The sequence below is a fragment of the Protopterus annectens genome, chromosome 17.part0 (assembly GCF_019279795.1).
Source record: "Protopterus annectens isolate FY-2018-M chromosome 17.part0, PAN1.0, whole genome shotgun sequence".
Classification (NCBI taxonomy): Eukaryota; Metazoa; Chordata; order Ceratodontiformes; family Protopteridae; genus Protopterus; species Protopterus annectens.
The window spans coordinates 287,707,901-287,721,723 of NC_056751.1; positions in this window are offsets into that span (position 1 = coordinate 287,707,901).

Sequence of the window (13,823 nt, forward strand, 5' to 3'; positions counted from 1 at the left end):
AATACTGGGATTTTTAGATGCAGATCCTTAAGGACATTAAGAACAGTCATACAGAAAGAGTCCTAATGGAGAGATGAAAAGTCAGCAAGCAAAGGAGAGTAGTAGTGCTGAAACTGAATTCATCCTCAAGTCTTGGTGAGCACCTTCTCGAGGTGGACTCTGTTTTTCACAAAATCTCACCAAGGCGACACTGATATATAGAGTGTATTTATATAGCATATTTCATGGACAGAAGTAAGTCAAAAACAAAAAAAATAGCTGGGTGCACAAGTCCCAGGGTAAAAAAGTGCCCGATCCTGGTAGGCACAGTGGTGCCAGGATGGGAAAAAAATGACAGTGTAGAATCCTCAAAATCCAGAAACATTCCTACAATGGGGCCAGACCAGGCCCAAGGGGAGGATGGCCCCCCTGTTGTAGAAAAAAGTAGCAGTCCACAAAAATCATAAAAACTGATAGGCCAAAGAAGAGCCATAAGGACGATACAGTGGCGGATAAGAAAGAAATTATGCATTGTTACTATTATGCAAAAAGCCCAGAATTACCAGAGGATATACAAAGAGATTAAGAGATAAATTAGAGGAAAGAAAAATACTTTCACAGGAAAAACTGTCAGAAGCTTCAAATAAAAATTTGCCTTCATTAATACAACAGATTTTTGAAAAACAGTATATAGATCAAGAAACTTTGATCTGTTTGAAAAAGAAGCATCTGAGGAAGTGCAAAAATGTAAATAAAACCTAGACATTTTTGAAAAGTATAAAAAAGAAATATGGACATGGGAAAGAAAGAGATATTTGATATGGTGCAATATTTATGCAAAGGAGAAAACCAAATTAACTAATATAGAGAAAGCAGTCACAAAGATATTCAAAGAGAAATACAGGCAAAGGCATCCAGATATGAAAAATTTCACAATAAAAAAAATTAATATCACAAAAGAAGGAATGTGAAAAAGATGATTAGTAAAGTAGAAGTTAAGGAAATAGAAGTTGAAGTTATGGGGTGTCTGTGGCGTGAATGATTTAATGTAGAAAGTCTAACACAAACTGCATCACAGCATGATGGAGTGAGTTCCCAAAGTAAGGAGAAGCAGGAAGATCAGGAGACATCTGAAGAAGAAATATGGACATGGCAAAGAAAAAGAGATTTACTATGGTGCAATATTTATGCTAAGGAGAAAGCAAAAACTAACCAATACAAACAGTAACACCAAAGATAGTTGAAGAGAAATACAGGCAAAGGAATCCAGATATGGAAAACCTTACAATACAAAAAATAAGAAGACAAAGAGGAAAAGTAGAAAAGATCAGTAATGGAGAAGTTAAAGAAATAGAAACTGAGGTTATAGAGCACCTGCAAAGTGAAGGATTCAGTGGAGAAAATCTAATGCAGAAAGCACCACAACAGGATAGAGCAATGGATATCCAAATAAAGGGGAAAGCAGGGGAAAAGGAAGCAATTGGTTAGGTGCCATATCAAAATATTTTGGAGCCTTCCACAGGAAACCAGTATAAATGTTCACTTAAAGCTAGACAGCAAGGGAAGGAACAGGAGACTGTGGAAACTCTGATGCAGTCAATGTTGAGGAGTGATAGGCCAGTGAGTTCCCATATGACAAAGCAACGGATGCCACAGGATGAAATTGAAGATAAGGTGCCACAGGAAGATGCTATAGAACCTTTTATAGAATGCCCGCAGGAAGTGGAAAACAAAGGATGTGCCCTTAGTCTGGAAGAAAATGAACTAAGGGAAGAGTAGCTAGATTTAATGGACATAGATATATTAAAATCAATGAAAGAAATAGACTGTAGAAGGTTAATAAAACCCCAAAAGTCAGATGTCTGATAAAACAAATGAACACAATAATTAGGACTGTCCATAGAGATCCATGCGATATAACAGAAGTAAAGAGGATATATTACTGTGCAGCTAAATTAATAACTGATAAAGTTCTACCACAAGAGCACAGGGTAGTGAGGCAAAGGAAGCAGAGAAATCAAATACCATCATGGAAGTATCGAATAGAGAAAAATATAAAGCAATTAAGACAAGATGTGTCACTGTTAGAAGACTATAGAAGAGGGAATAGATCAACAAAAATATTAAGAAAGATAGATGTGATAAAAACACTGTGTAGTATTAGAACAGACCAGGATCTATCATGCACTTTCACAAATAATAAATTAAAAATTTCAGCACAAGCGGAAAGAAGATACACAGATAAATATAAAAGAACATTACAAAATAGGCAAGTTAGTGATGACCCAAAAAAGTTTTATAGAGAATTGGGAAACAAGGTAAAAGGAATTGCAAGACTGTCAAAAAAGAAGAAATAGATGCATTTTGGAGAAATATCTATGAAGATCCTGTGGCACACAACAAAGATGCTAAATGGATAAAAGAAGTAAAAGAAAGAATAAGAAGTTTAAAGATACAGGATATGAAATGGGATGAAGTAATAGCCAGAGAGATTGAAACAAAGTTAAGAAAAGCCTCTAACTGGAAAACCCCAGGCCCAGATGCGGTGCCTAACCTTTGGTTAAAAGTATTAACATCTTTGCATGAAGACCTAGCCATGAGTAAGAACTATTTATATGCACACTATGAACAGATACCAAATCTGGCTAACAACAGGTAAAACAATGCTCCTACTTAAGAGTGAACCTGCAGGCTACCCCAAAAATTATAGACCAATAACTTGCCTTCTGATGACATAGAAACTACACATGGAAATTGATGCTGACAGAGTTTATAGCCATTTAGAAGAAAACTCAATTATGGCAGTAGAACAAAAGAGAAAGTCATATGGAACAAAGGATCATTTGTTGTTAAATAAAGTCAAAGTGGAGAACTGTAAAAAGGAGAAGAATCTAAGTATGGCATGGATTGACTACAAAATAGCATTTGATAGTATCCCACATTCATGGATAAAGATTGCTTAAAAATGTATAAGATACATCCTACACTGATCAACTATGTTACAGCGACCATGAAACAATGGCAGACCACTTTGCAATTAAGCCATGATACAGGACAAATTATTATCCCAGGGATAAAAATTCAAAGGGGGATTTTTCAGGGTGACTGTTTGTCACCGTTGCTGTTCTGCCTTGCCCTTAACCCATTAAGCTCTTTACTTAAAGGCTTAGGCCATGGCTACAATTTGGCTCCTAGAAAACAACAAAGTCTAAAGACTTCTCATCTTATATTTGTTGATGATTTAAAATTGTATATCTCATCATATGAGGAACTGAAAGCACAGCTGCAGGTTGTCAAAACTTTTTCAGATGATATTAGAATGTCATTTGGCCTTGATAAATGTGCAAAAGCAACCTTTAAAGCAAAAAAAAAAACTGCAGCACCAGGAAAACATTAGTTTCGGACAAGAATATGATATAAAAGAACTTGAGGAAGAGGGAATGTATAAATACTTGGGAATTGATGAAGGATCAACAATAAAACATGAACAAATGTGAGCAAAACTTAGTAAGAAATATTTTAGAACACAAATGAATCCTGAAAACAGCATTAACATCTAGGAATAAAATCTAAGCAATAAACCAATTTGCTCTTCCTGTCCTAACTTACAGCTTTGGAGTGACTGATTGGCCCAAAAACATGTTGGATAGATTAAATATTAAAAGAGGAAGAATGCTTCATGCTCACCAAATGATCTATAAAAATCAGTACATACCAAGATTATATATTCCCCATTCCAAAGGAGGTATGGGCCTCCTTGAAATTGATTGCATGTGCAGATCTGCAATCATGGGACTTCACACATCTGCTGAGCTCACGAGACCCAAACGTAGTGAAAGTTTTGAAACATGAGGAGAATAAATTTAAGATGACTTCCCTGCTTAATCTAGCAGAAGCATATCAGCATCAAGCAGGAATGGAAATTGGACTGGATATGGATAGAAATCAGGCAGCAACTGAATGTGCCAAAAAACAAAAGAAAGAATATAAGGTGAAGGATCAGATGAAAAGGCAAGAAATGTGGAAAATGCATAAATACAGTTGCAAGTATAGAAAACTTCTGGAAGAACCTTATGTTGATCAGGAATGAACACAGGAATGGTTAAGGTGAGGTGAATTCAAACCAAGATATGAAAGGTTAAGATTGGTGGCTCAAGATAGTGGGCTACATACACGCTGGTTTACAAAGTCCATTGAACATGTGGGAGAAACAGACAAATGTAGGTTTTATAAAACAAAACTGGAAACAGTCACACACCTCATTGCTGGTTGTGACATACTAATGGCAGAAGGACTGTATACTGAAAGGCACAATAATGTGGTGAGACTGTTGCACTGGGGATTGTGCAAACATTATGGTTTTGAAGTGGCTGAAAAGCACTGGAAACATGAGCCACAAAGCATCATAGAAAATGATGAAATTTACATCACATAGGATCATCCATTACCAACAATTCAAAAGATAGATACTAGAAAACCAGATATAGTGGTCCAGGAAAAGAAAACAAGTAACACTGATCATTGAAATCGCCACACCCACTGACTACAGTGTCCTGTGCCGAGAGAGACAAAGCTATAAAATATCAGGATCTGCAACAGAAATGAGAGCAATGTTGAAGAAAGCTACCCCAATAGTTCCAATAGTAGTAGGAGCAACGGGTCTTATAAAAAAAGAGTCTAAAATCTTATTTAGATACGCTACCAATACATGTAACTCCATACAAACTGCAGGAGGAGTCATTACTGGGCACATTGCTGGTGCTGCGAAGAGCACTTTTGGCTGACATCAAAGAGTAAAACAATACTAATTTCATGAACTTTAATTGTAATTTGACTTAGGAATGGAGTCCATTCCTGTCATGGTATTAGAAACCCAAAAGACTTGAAGAAATCAAAAATAAAGAGAATCATTGAAATTGCCCTACCCAGTGACTACAGTGTATTGCATACAGAGGGAGACACAAAGTCATAAAATATCAGGCAGAAACGAGAGCAATGTGGAAGAAAGATACCCAGACAGTCCCAATAGTAGTAGGAGCAATGTGTCTTATAAAAAAGTATCTACAATTGTGTTTAGATATGTTATCAATACATGTAACTCTGTACGAATTGCAGAAGGAGTCATTACTGGGCACATTGCGGGTACTGCGAAGAGCACATTTGGCTGACATCAAAGACTGAAACAATACTAATTTCATGCACTTTAATTGTACTTTGACTTAGGAATGGTGTCCATTCCCGTCATGGTATTAGAAACCCAAAAGATTTGGAAAAATGAAAAAAAGAGAGATTTGATATGGTGCAATATTTATGCAGAGTTGAAAGCCAAATTAACCAATACAAAAAAGGCAACCCCAAAGATATTCAAAGAGAAATAAAGGCAAAGGCATCCAGATATGGAATATTTCACAAAAAGAAAACAATACCACAAAGAGAGATTGTAGAATAGAAGATTAGTAAAGTAGAAGTTAAAAAAAAAATAGAAGTTGAAGTTATAGAATGCCTGTGAAGTGAAGGAATTGTTGCAGAAGGTCTAACACAGGTTACATCACAGCATGATGGAACGAGTCCCCAAAGTATGGAGAAACAAGAAGATCAGGAGACATCAGAAGAAGAAATATGGACATGGGAAAGAAAAAGAGATTTAATATGGTGTAATATCTATGCAAAAGAGAAAGCAAAACTAATCAATACAAAAAGAGCAGTACCAAAGATATTTGAAGAGAAATACAGGCAAAGAAATCCACACATGGAAAAACTTTACAATACAAAAAATAAGAAGACAAAAAGGAAAAATACAAAAGAAGATCAGTAATGGAGAAGTCAAAGAAATAGAAATTGAGGTTATGGAGTACCTGCAAAGTGAAGGATTCAGTATAGAAAATCTAACTCAGAAAACGCCACAGCATGATACAGCAATGGACATCAAAATTAAGGAGAAAACCAGTGGAACAGGAAGAAACTGGTCAGTTGCCATATAAAGATATTTTGGAGCCTTCCACAGGAAGCCTGTATAAACATTCACTTGAAGCTGGACAGCAAGGGAAGGAACAGAAGACTGTGGCAATTCTGACGCAGTCAAGTTTTGAGAAGTGATAAGCCAGTGAGTTTCCATATGACATAGCAATGGATGACACAGGATGAAACTGAAGAGAAAGTGCCACAGGAAGATGCTATGAAACTTTCTATAGAATGCCTGCAGGAAATGGAGAACAAAAAATGTGCCTCAGTTTAGAAGAAAATGAACTCAGAGAAAAGTTGCTTGATTTAATAGAGACAGACACACTAAGATCAATGAAAGAAATAGATTGCAGAAGGTCAATAAAACTCAAAAAGTCAGAAACTGATGAAAACAAATGAACACAGTAATTAGGACTGTCCACAGAGATCCATGCAATATAACAGAAGTAAACAGGCTATATTACTCTGCAACTAAATCAATAACAGATAAAATTCTACCACAAGAACACAAGGTAGTAAGGGAAAGGAAATGGAGAAATCAAATACCATCACAGAAGTATCGAATAGAGGAAACTATAAAGCAATTAAGTCAAGAAGTGTCACTGTTAGAAGAGTATGAAAGAGGGAACAGATGAACAAAAATACTCAGAAAGATAGATGTGATAAAAGCAATGCACAGTATTATAATGGATCAGGAACTGTCTTGCACTGTTGCAAATAAACTAAAAATTTTAGAAAACTTAGAAGAGAGATAAATATAAAGGAAAAGTACAAAATAACAATTTACTGATGACCTCAAAAAGTTCTATAGAGAAGTAGGAAACAAGACAAAAGGAACTGAAAGACCACCCAGAAAAGAAAAAATAGATACATTTTGAAAAAATATCTATGAAGATCCTGTGGAACATAACAAGGATGCTAAATGGACAGAAGAAGTAAAAGAAAGAATAAGAAGTTCAAAGGTACAGGATATGAAATGGGATGAAGTAACAGTCAAAGAGATTGAAATAAAGTTAAGAAAAGCCTCCAATTGGACAACCTCAGGGCCAGATGCAGTACCTAACTTCTTGCTAAAAGTATTGGCATTTTTGCACGAAGATTTATCCATGAGTAAGAACTATTTATATGTACACCCTGAACAGCAGACATCAACCTGGTTAACAACATGAAAAATAATGCTCCTACTTAAGACTGAACCTGCAAGTTATCCTAAAGCTTATAGACCAATAACTTGCCTTCCGATGATATATAAACTATACATCGGATTGATGTCGACAGAGTTTATAGTCATTTAGAAGAAAATTCAATCATGGCAATAGAACAAAATGGTAATAAAAGAAAGTCATATGGAACAAAGGATCATTTGTTGCTAAATAAAGTCATAATGGAGAACCTAAGTATGGCATGGATTCACTACAAAAAAGCATATGACAGTATCCCACATTCATGGATAAAAGAGTGCTTAAAAATGTATAAGATACACCCTACACTGATCAATCATACTACAGTGACCATGAAACAGTGGCAGATGACTTTGCAATTAAGCCATGATAAAGGACAAATTCTTATTCCAGGGATAACAATTCAGAGGGGGATATTCCAGGGTGACTCCCTGTCACCACTGCTATTATGTCTTGCCTTTAACCCATTAAGCTGTCTACTTAAAAGATTAGGCAATGACTATAATTTGGCTTCTAGAAAACAACAAAGTGCAAAGACTTCTCATCTTCTCTTTGTCAATGATTTAAAACTGTATAGCTCATCAGATGAGGAACTGAAAGCACAACTGCAACTAGTCAAACCTTTTCAGATGATGTAAGAATGTCATTTGGTCTTGATAAATGTGCAAAACCAACCATTAAAGCAGGAAAACTGCAGCACAAAGAAAACATCAGTTTGGGACAAGAATGTGATATAAAAGAACTTGAGCAAGAAGGACTGCATAAATATTTGGGAATTGATGAAGGATCAACAATAAAACATGAACAAATGCAAATAAAACTTAGTAAGAAATATTTTAAATTAATTCTAAAAACAGCATTGACATCTAGGAATAAATTTCAAGCTATAAACCAATTTGCTCTTCCTGTCCTAACCTACAGTTTTGCAGTGATTGACTGGCCCCATAAGGTGTTGGATAGATTAGATACGAAAACAAGAAGGATGCTTCATGCTCATCAAATGATTGATAAAATCAGTGCGCACCAAAATTATATATTCTCCCTTCTGAAGGAGGCATGGCCCTCCTTAAAACTGATTACATGTACAGATCTGCAATCATGGGACTGCACACATATCTGCTGACCTCAGAAGACCCAAATGTAGTAAAAGTTTTGAAATATGAGGAGAATAAGTCTAAGATGACTACCCTGTTTAGTCTATCAGAAGCATATCGGTTTCAAGCAGGAATGGAAATCAAACCAGAAGTAGATAAAAAATCAGGCAGCAACTGAATGCGGCAAAAAACAAAAGAAAGAATATAAGGAGAAGAATCAGATGAGAAGGCAAGAAATGTGGAAAATGCATAAATATAGCTGCAAGTATACAAAACTTCTGGAAGAACCTCACTCGATCAGGATCGAATGTAGGAATGGTTAAGGACAGGTGAATTCAAACCAAAAGATGAAAGGTTAATACTGATGGCCCAAGATAGTGGGTTGCATATATGTTGGTTTACAAAGTCCATTGAACATGTGGGAGAAACAGATAAATGTAGATTTTATAAAATAAAATTGGAACCAGTCGCACACCTTGTTGCTGGTTATGGCATACTAATGGCAGAACGACTGTATACTGAAAGGCATAATAATGTGGCAAGACTGTTGCACTGGGAATTATGCAAGCATTATGGTATTAAAGTGGCTGAAAGACATTGGAGACATGAGCCACAAAGCATCATAGAAAATGGTTAAGTCTACATCACATGAGATCACCTATTACCAACAGTTCAAAAGATAGATACGAGAAAACAAGATATAGTGGTCCATGAAAAGAAGAAAAAAGAAGCATTGATCATGGAAATCGCTGCACCCCCTGACTACAGTGTCTTGCGTACAGAGGAACATAAAGTCACAAAATATCAGGATTTGTAGGCAAAAATGAGAGCAATGTGGGAGAAAGATACCCAGTTTCAATAGCAGTAGGAGTAACGGGTCTTATAAAAAAGACTCTACAATCATATTTAGATATGTTACCAATACATGTAACTGTACAAATTGCAGAAAGAGTCATTACTGGGCACACTGTGGGTGCTGCAAAGAGCACTTCTGGCTGACATCAAACATTGAAACAATACAAATTTCATGAATTTTAATCATACTTTGACTTTGAAATGGTGTCCATTCCACTTATGGTATTAGATACCCAAAAGATTTGGAGAAATTAAAAAGAGAGACGCAATATTATATTCATAAAGTAGCAGAAAGTATACTAAGAACTAAGCCAACACAGGAATGGAGAAAAGAGATTCTGCCAATAGGGATGGCTGCAACTGGGGTACAGAGAATAGGCAAGACAGGGTTGGAATTTATTGGAGGAAGCTGGCAAAGGAACCAATGTATTGGGAACAAATAATTAGAGAGGGAAAGGTAACAAAAGGGAAAGAGGCCAAGAAGACATTTGGACTGCAGGCTAGGATTTGTCTTCCCTATCAGGGATTGATATCAGAGAAAAGGCAGAGAGAAAGGGATAGAGGAATCCTAAGTAAAAGACCTGCACTGCTTGAGTTTTTAGTTGAATCTAGAAAAAAGCTGCTGTTAAAAAAGGGATAATTATTAGGTCATAAAAATATTGCATGATAACCATAGAAATCAATCACAAGAGGTTAGAAAAGATTAGGAAGAAAGATTAGAAAAGCAATTCACAAATAAACAATAGGAGGGCATATGTATGGCTCCTAAATATGCAAAAAAAGTCTAGAAGATTTAGAATTTTTGCTTGGAAATGTTTGCATAGGTACTTTTATATCCCAAGCAGACTCCAAGGAATTTTTCCTCAGGTAGATGGCAAATGTTGGAGGTGTAAGTGAGAAACTAGAGGTACATGGGAGTATAAGTTTTCGGACTATAATCAGTTGGCAGACTTTAAAAAATCCCTGCAGAGTAATCTGTCAGGAGTACTGGGTGAGCAAATGAGTGTAACTAAGGAAAGGATTTTCTAAGCTGGAATACAGAATCTGAATTGCCCAGACATTGCCACTTGTACATAGGCCAGGGATCTCAAATGCCCAGACACTGTAAGGCCTTGTTAGGTTTAATTCTGGTGGTAGGCAAAAAAGCAATTACTGGAAAATAGAAGTCAAAGTCTAAACCAACCACACTTTAAGTTGTAAAAATTGTAACAGAGATAGAACAACAGGAATTAGGATCTTTAAAAAATGGTAGAATTAAATGACATAGTAAAAAATGGAAATTGTGGAAACAATACATGCATAAAAATGTTTTGGAGGAGGAATGAGGTTTAAGAGAAGGCAGGAATTGAGCAATTTATGTAATGTGGGATTGACTATATTGCATAGAAGATTATATGTGATGCATAATGTTTGTAAATGTGAACTTGTTAATATAGTTGATTATTTTTATAGAAATGTAAGTTTGCCTATGTCACAAATGAACATTCAATAAAGGTGTTTAAAAAAAGAATATTATATTTCTTATTAACTAAGCCATGACAGGTATAGATTGATGTAATATGTGTCGTTCGTCTATGAGGAATGCCATATTTGCCAACAGATGGCATGATGCTTGAGAGAGGTCAAGGCCAAGTGGTTACATGCCACCATCCATAAGTAAGCTTCCAAACTACAGTGGTGCAATGGTAGTTATAGGCCAGGGACCTCAAATGAGATCACTATGGGCCTTTCTACAGTTAGTCTTCATTAAGTATACAATGTTCCTAAACCATAGATCTAAGCGCCTTCTAAAATTTCCAACCCTCTTTTCTTATCTAATCTCAATAGGCAATCTGTTCTATCTACCAACTGCTCTATAGTGAAAGAAATTTATCCCCAAACGTGTTTTAAAATCCTCCAATATAACTAGTAGATTATTATTTCTAGTGCATTTTTGTGTGATTGAAAGATAGTTCCTAATATACTCCCTATTTCTTCATTAATCATGGGAATGCCCAGATTAGATTCCGTCTGTATTGTCTATAAAATACTGAATATAGTTTAAGCCTCTTAGCCTGTGTATAGATAAGCAGTTTTTATTGTTGTTATGCAATGATTTATGACAAACTACTTTTATATATATAAAATAAATAAACTGTATAAATAAAATGTTTACTGAGTTACTATTCTGTGGGGGGAATTTCTGCCAAAAGAGGTGCTGTTTGTAGTGTTTGCTCTCATCTAAGCATTTCTTAACTCTCAGCTGCAGATTCTAAGGATTTTTGAAAAGTTTCAGCAGAGCTTTACTATTATTATTTGATCCTGTATCTGCTCATGAGTATATAATGATGTGGTACATTTGTTTCTTATTTTAGTATATTCTAACAAGGATTACAAATTTGTAACAGGCAGTTGGTGACCAGTTACAATTTCATCATAAGTGCTGGTTAACTTTCTGATCTTCTAAATGGTTGATTTTCTTTTGAAAAAAGAGCTGCTACATACTGAAAGCAAAGTTAACTGTTTAATTACAGATAAGTCATGATAGCTGTTTCTTAAATGATGGATACATGAGAATCAAATAACAATGGAAGAAAGGTGTAGAACATGCTGTCAAATAGCTGTGTTACCAAAGTAGAGGACTTAACCCGCACATCTGTAGTTGTATATCTAAAAATGCAGTGCTGCATATAAGACATGAGAAGACCAAGTCTGCACATTAAAGAACAGTTCAGGAGCCAAATCATAGGAACAAACTGAAATAGAATTCTAGTCAGGTCAATGTTATCTAAAAGCAAGTTCTGTAGTAAAACAGAGCTAATTTGTGACAAATGATCTTTGCAAAAGCAAAAAAAAAAAAAATATATATATATATATATATATATATATATATATATATATATATATATATATATGAAAAATAGCAACAACACATTCAAAAAAGTGTATAATCTGATTTGCAGTAGCCCAGAACAGCATTGTACTTTCAATGTAAAATGCAACCCTCTTACAGCTGTATAGCCAACTATTAATTAACTGCATTTAGCTTGTGAATGTTATTGGCATGCCACTTTTTGACAGCAGTTAGTGTGTATACAAATAAATGCTTTCATATAAAGATTAGCATTTTCTCAATGTAAACAAGAAAGTATATATATTATCTGCAGTCCGAGATGCAAGAAATCTTACAAAATTAAGTAGGTAAACAGTTCAATGCAGACTTGCCCTAGTACAACAAAAGCACCTTCCTCCAGACTTAATAAACTCCATGTAGGAGTAGCATTATTCCTACATGGAGCAAACGGTGTCCATGTCTGCATCTCCCTCTCAGCAGCACGCCTTTTTAATGAAGGCATGCTACTGAGGGGGAGCCATGTACATGGATACTGAATGAGTGCTAGGGGGTGTGTTTAGTGCTTGCAGATCTGTAACATACCCCCTGCACTCTCAAAGTGCCGTATGACCTTAAAGCAATAAAGAAAGTGTCTTCGGACACTTATGTAATAATTGTAAGTGTAATGTCACATAGGAGGTGTGTTACAGTATCTGTAACACACCCCCTGTATTGTCAAAGTGCCGTACTTCACTAAATGATTCAAATAAAGTGTCCCCAGACACTTTTTCATAAGTAAATGTATGTATGTTACACAGGGGGTGTGTAACAGTGTCCACAACACACCCCATGCACTTGCAAAGTGCCGTACTGCACTAAAATGCATAATATTTGTGTGTTCCTGGCCATTCTGAAAACGTAGCTGTAGGGAGTGTGTTACAGTGACTATAACACACACCCTGTACTGTCAGAGTGCCATACATGGTAATTAAATGTTATTTCCCCTATTATATGTATTTGTTCATTTTTTTTTTAATTTATTTTTCTTTAAAGTTTAAGCGTAGCTTAGCGGGTTTGTGCAGAGCGGCGCTTTGCTCAGCAGTGCTTAAACGTATCAAGAAGCTATAAAGAAATATATAGCTGAAATCTTCATAGCCAAGTTAGCTGAGTGTTTAGAGTCACAACTTTGTTTGCAGTATGTGCACGGGACGAATACCCAAACAGACCATTCAGCTTTTACAGGGGAAAGCATTTTTATATTAATTCTTATTTTATTTATTTGTGTAGTTACTGATATTTGTTAACCAAAGTAGTGTAGCTGGTCCAGAATCTCAGTGTCAGTGGAGATATGAGGTGAAAACCACCATTTAAACACAAGTGTCCGATACAGTACAGTCACACCCCAAGATAATGTAATGAAAGCACATAGGGGGAAGTCATGTAAAGTAAAATACATAGACTTAATAATAATGTATCAGTAATGAGTAATTATATTTTTTAAATGAAAAATCTTGTTTGCCCTTAGCTAAGTTTTGCTAAGCACTGCTAAGCCAAGCCAAGCAATGCTTAAACAGGACCTGTCTGAGCAATACTTAGCACTGCTTAGCTGGTTTGAGCATTGCTAAACAGTCCCCTTCTAAGCAGTCCTCAGCTGAGCTAAGCCAATTTGAGCACCGCTAACTACTGCTAAGCAGTTGCCACATTAAGCACTTTTCAACTGAGCTTAGAGGGTTTGCACACTGCTGAGATGTGCTTAGCATTTTTAAAAATGGTCCAATAGTGACAAAGGGTGGGAAAATTGCATTATTTAAACCACACAGGTGGGAATATAGGCAGAACCTGTTAAGAGTTTGATCTGTGCAGGAACTATGGCAGGTGCTGAAATGGGAGCATGCTTTTGGGTGCAGCACTGGGGCATGTTGGAGTTAGGGGCATGGCTGG